The following is a 5568-nucleotide window of genomic DNA, read 5'->3' on the forward strand; positions in this document are numbered from 1 at the left end:
AAGCAGGCTTCCCGCTGAGCAGGGAGCCCGATGCGGGGCTCGATCCCAGGACCCCGGGATCGTGACCTGAGCCGAAGGCAGACGCCCAACGACTGAGCCACCCAGGCGCCCCCATTCGAGCATTTTAGAGTATACAAATCCAATTACATGTTTTATTAAATCTCTTGAGACCGGGCAGGAATATTACTTCCAGATTGATAACATGGAAAATAACATTCAGCCAAAGAGGTTAACAAGGCTAGGGCTTGGTGCAGGTTGTTCTAGCTGACTTCAGTGCTGTTTGTCTCCCGACACTCTGCCATGAGATAAAGAGAACCAGGAAGGCACATGGTTATGGATTATGGAGGGCCAGGCTATGGCTGTGAGGGTGTATATTTGTGACCCAAAAAGTTGGGCTCCCCCAGGACTGAAAGAGAAGAGCTTTTTTCTTTTTCAAAGATACTCATTTATTTGACAAAGACATAGTGAGAGAGGGAACACAAGCAGGGGAGTGGGAGAGGGAGAAGCAGGCTTCCCGCTGAGCAAGGAGCCCATTGTGGGGCTCGATCCCAGGACCCCGGGATCATGACCTGAGCTGAAGGCAGACGCTTAACGACTGAGCCACCCAGGCGCCCCTCTGAGTTGTTTTTTGACACATGCCATGCAGCACTTCATACCACGCTGTGTCCATGATAAATCCAACGGGTTGACTTGCTTAATGAAGAAAAGAATTTCTTCAAACACTTCGACTGAATTCTCAATGAATTTGTAACTTCTAGTTTCCAGGCCTGTACATGATGAAGGGCCAAACCAGCTCTAGATTATAATGCCTCCTCAGAAGCACAGCCATGCTGTGTGGCCTCCTGTGGGAGACCCTGCGGGCTGTACTTTGGTGTTTCCTTGGCTGTAACTAGGTATTCTTCCAGAGCCAAATTGCTAATATTCTTTTTTTTTTTTTTTAAGATTTTATTTATTTATTTGACAGAGACAGACACAGCGAGAGAGGGAACACAAGCAGGGGGAGTGGGAGAGAGAGAGAAGCAGGCTTCCCGCGGAGCAGGGAGCCCGATGCGGGGCTCGATCCCAGGACCCTGGGATCACGACCTGAGCCGAAGGCAGACGCCTAACGACTGAGCCACCCAGGTGCCCTGCTAATATTCTTTTCAGGCATATATCCCAGTTGGCTTGGAAGAATAATGGAGTTATTCTTTTGAGATGTGGATTTGGAGAAAGTTCTTTCCGATAGTCTGATAGTTAAGAACTGCTGAGAGGTCTGTCTCTGTCCATCTCATGCAGCCTCCCTGTACAATGCAACTGAGCTTTGATTATGCGGTTTTTGATATATATATATTTTTAATAATTTTTTTAAAGATTTTATTTATTTATTTGAGAGAGAGAGAATGAGAGAGAGCATGAGAGGGAGGAGCAGACTCCCTGCCGAGCAGGGAGCCCGATGCGGGACTCGATCCTGGGACTCCAGGATCATGACCTGAGCCAAAGGCAGTCGCTTAACCAACTGAGCCACCCAGGCGCCCCGCGGTTTTTGATATTTTGGCACCCTTTCTTATTACTTGGAAAAAAATTTCCATGGAGCATCTTCCCATCTCTAATGAATTTTATTATCATTTTAGAAAAAAGCTCTTCTGGGGTGCCTAGGTGGCTCAGTCGTTAAGCATCTGCCTTCCGCTTGGTCATGATCTCAGTGTCCTGGGATCGAGTCCCACATCTGGCTCCCTGCTTGGTGGGAAGCCTGCTTCTTCCTCTCCTCCCTGCTTATGCTCTCTCTTACTCTCTCTCTTGCTATCTCGGTCACTATCTGTCTCTCTCTCTCAAATAAATAAATAAAATCTTAAAAAACAACAACAACAACTCAGAGACATCTAGTTAGTTATTTGCTGGCTATTTTGTTCTCATGAGGGAGATAGTGGATGGGCGAGAGGGACAAGAAAGAAAACACTAAAGACTTCCCAGCCTTGGGAACAGGGAAAAGATTCACTAAAAACAAACAAACAACAACAACAACAAACCCCACACCAAGTAGTTGGATTCTAGCCAAGATGTGAGTTGGGGAAAACTATCTTTGAGCAGGCCAATTGAGGATAAATCTTCAGTTGTTCAGGGCTTTCTTGAAAACTCGAGTCTAGTGGGAAGGCATCTGTGTGAGACCCTGTCTAGGTAACCTCAGTGCCCTCCCATCTTAGTCTGGTCAGGTGTGTGTCATTTGTCTCGCTAGAACTTCTTGGATACAAAGAGGAATCCCACACAGTCTCTAAAGGACCTTACAGTCTAGTAGAGAAAATGTCCTAACATGGTTAACTCTAGCATCAGGACATGCAAAGAAAGTGCTCTGGGGCTGGAGGAGGGGAAAATTGCATCCAAAGATTTAGTGGAAGAGGTGATACTTGAGCTGGGTGAAAAAAACCAACAGCTAGGTCCACCAGGGACAAACCAGGCATCCAACAAAGTTTGGTTTATTAATCTGCTGCAAAGAGGGAACCCTAGAGAAATCTGGGTGTGTCTCATCACGAGAGTAGATAGGGAATTTTGTAAGATTTGGGATTGCACTGAATAATTCTTTTTTTTTTTTTAAGATTATTTTTAAAAAAGATTTTATTTATTTGTCAGAGAGAGAGAGAGCGTGCACACAAGCGGCACACAAGCGGGGCGGAGCGGCAGGCAGAGGGAAAAGCAGGCTCCCCACTGAGCAGGGAGCCCAATGCGGACTTGATCCCAGGACCCTGAGATCATGACCTGAACCGAAGGCAGACACTTAACGACTGAGCCACCCAGGTGCCCCTGCACTGAATAATTCTGAGGAGGAGAAGTGAGGGTCAGCTTTAGATCCTTGCTGTCATGAAGTGCAGACAACTTAGTAATTGGGTCTCAGTCTTTTTTGGGGGGAGGGGCAGAGGGAGAGACACTCTCAGGCAGACTGCCCGCTGAGCTTGGAGCCTGTTGCAGGGCTCGATCTCATGACCCTGAGATCATGATGTGAGCTGAAACCAAGAGTCAGATGCTCAACCGACTGAGCCACCCAGGCACCCCGGGCCCAGTCATTTTTGTTCATGAGCTGGGGCCACAGAGGGGGCTCTAGCAAGAAGAAGGAGGCCCTCAGGACACTTTACAGCTGAGGTGTGACCTTGGGAGAAATGCTGTTTTCCGTTAACCCTGCAGCTGCCTCATCAGTGTTGATTCTGAGAAACTGAATATACACCTGGACAGTGGCCAGACCGTTTATAGAAATAGGCCCATGACCTGCTGTGGCTTGCCCAGAAACCAAACCCACCTCCACAGAAGCCTGCCCAGGAAGCTGACTGCTGGAATTCAGACTGCTGTGTCTAGTGACGACCAGGAAGCCACACAATGCCCCATCACAATCCACATAAGCCAGATGTACCAGCACTCGGTCAACAATTGACATCTTACCTACTTTTGTTCCCTGTTCCAACTCAGAGAACAATAAACACATGGGATGCCCCACGTCTACTTAGCTTACCTCTAGCTCCCTCAGGCCCACAGCCCCCATTAGGGCACCCCTGAGTCCCCCTTTTTCTGCCATGAATCTCTCCCCATCTCTGCCTGCCTTTGGGCCTCTGCCAAACCAAGGGAGGCAGTGACTCCCTCATTATAGCAGGCTCTGGACAAATAGCCTTTGCTTGTTTTCATTGGTTGGTGCTCGTTATTTCCCCAATAGTATGGGGGTGCAAAGAGCTCCTGGGTTGGTGAGCACGTGGAGGTACTGGTAGAATAGCGTACCCCGAGGGGCATGGAAGCTCCATGTGCCCTTCTCTACACCTTGCCCTCGGTATCTCTTCCATCAGGATGTTTCCCTGTACCCTTTATCATGTCCTTTTATAATAAATCGATAAACAGTAAACTCTTCTCCCGAGTTCTGTGAGCCGCTCTAGCAGGTTCATTGAACCCAAGGGAGGATCATGGGAACCCCGATTCATAGCCCATTAGTCCGAAGCACAGGTAACAACTTGGACTTGCTGTAGGCATCTGAAGTGTGTGTGTGGGGGGGTTCTTGTGGGACTGAGCCCTCAACCTGTGGGATCCAATGCCATCTCTGGGTAGATGGTGCCAGAGTGAGTTAAAGTGTGGGACACCCAGCTGATGTCACAGAATTGCTTGGTGTGGGGAAAACCCTCACACATCTGGTATCGGAAGTGTTGAGGGAGTGCTAGCCATGTAAGAGGAAAGGAGACACAGGAGGAGAGTGGGCTTTTCCTAAAACACAGGCTAAGAGGAGTTAGTAGTGTTCTTGGCTGCACTGCCGAGTGAGAAATATGTACATGAGTGGGAGACCCGGACTATCAGGCCTTCGTGCTGTGGTGGGAGACTAAAGACCAGATGCACTGCCTCGTTTGTGTGCGGGGATGTTGCTGCTAAATGAGTGCAGACGGTAGAGTGAAAGATAATTTCCCCCACCTCTGCTTGATGTGCCGAAGGGGCTGGAATACCTTTGGGGGTGCTTGAGACTATCAAATAGGGCCCAATCAGAAGACAGAAACAGGGTACAGGAAAGGTTGACTATAAAGAATTGTTAAGTATACTAGGGGGTTGGGGTAACAAGGGATTGGCTAGTAAAAGAAAAGAAAACTCTGAAGAATACGAGATTCTGCAGGTGCCTGCCAAGGGAACTCCCTGGAGCCAGGTAGCAAAGCCCTCTCCTCCTGCACTGCCTCCCAGCGGTTCCTTTTGCACAGCTCTGGGACCCCGGGCCACCTGGCGAGGGAGGGATGCTCAGAGGGCCTGGCTCCATCCGGCAGCGCAGGAAATGAGTCCGCGCGGGAGCTGGAGATAATACACTCACCACCGGCACAGGAGCCAACACTTTAAAACCTAAGTCGAGACGAGTACCCGTTCACATGCCAGCTACGCTGCAAGGTTCTTACCGGTAGCTTGGCTTAGTGGCAAAACCGTGCCCGGCTGCTGCTGACTCCAACCCGCAGGGTGGCCGGCAACCCGCCGGACTGTCTGGCCTCGGCTGTAAAAGGCGGGGCCGCGATCCCGGTCACTGTTAAGGTGCTACGTTTCGTTCAGACAGAGCCCAGGCGTTGCTTGTCACAGCCTTTCCGCCTTCCTCAGGGTTTGAGTAACACAGGCGCTGGAGAGGAGGAAGTCTCAGAAAGGGGCTTCATTGAGACCCTGGGAATGAAGGGGCAAATTGAGAAAGAGAAAGGGAGGTGGCTTCGCCCCGCAGGCCACGCCCCACCCACTGGCCACGCCCCAGAGCCCCTCCTCCACCAATATGCAGGCCCCGCCCTCACCTTCCTGCCGGCCCCGCCCCCATCCTCATCCGGTCCTCACCTTCCCGGGGCCCCGTTCCACCCGGCCGGGCGCTCTTCTCCTCACTGGCCCCGCCCCATCTCAAGGCCCCGCCCCCACCTTCCTGCCGGCCCCGCCCTCACCTTCCTGCCGGCCCCGTTCCACCCGGCCGGGCGCTCTTCTCCTCACTGGCCCCGCCCCATCTCAAGGCCCCGCCCCCACCTTCCTGCCGGCCCCGCCCTCACCCTCCTGCCGGCCCCGTCCCACCCCACCGGACCCTCTTCTCCTCACTGGCCCCGCCCCATCTCACAGGCCCCG

The sequence above is a fragment of the Mirounga leonina genome, unplaced genomic scaffold (assembly GCF_011800145.1).
Source record: "Mirounga leonina isolate KUSES-001 unplaced genomic scaffold, KU_Mleo_1.0 Mir_199, whole genome shotgun sequence".
Classification (NCBI taxonomy): domain Eukaryota; kingdom Metazoa; phylum Chordata; class Mammalia; order Carnivora; family Phocidae; genus Mirounga; species Mirounga leonina.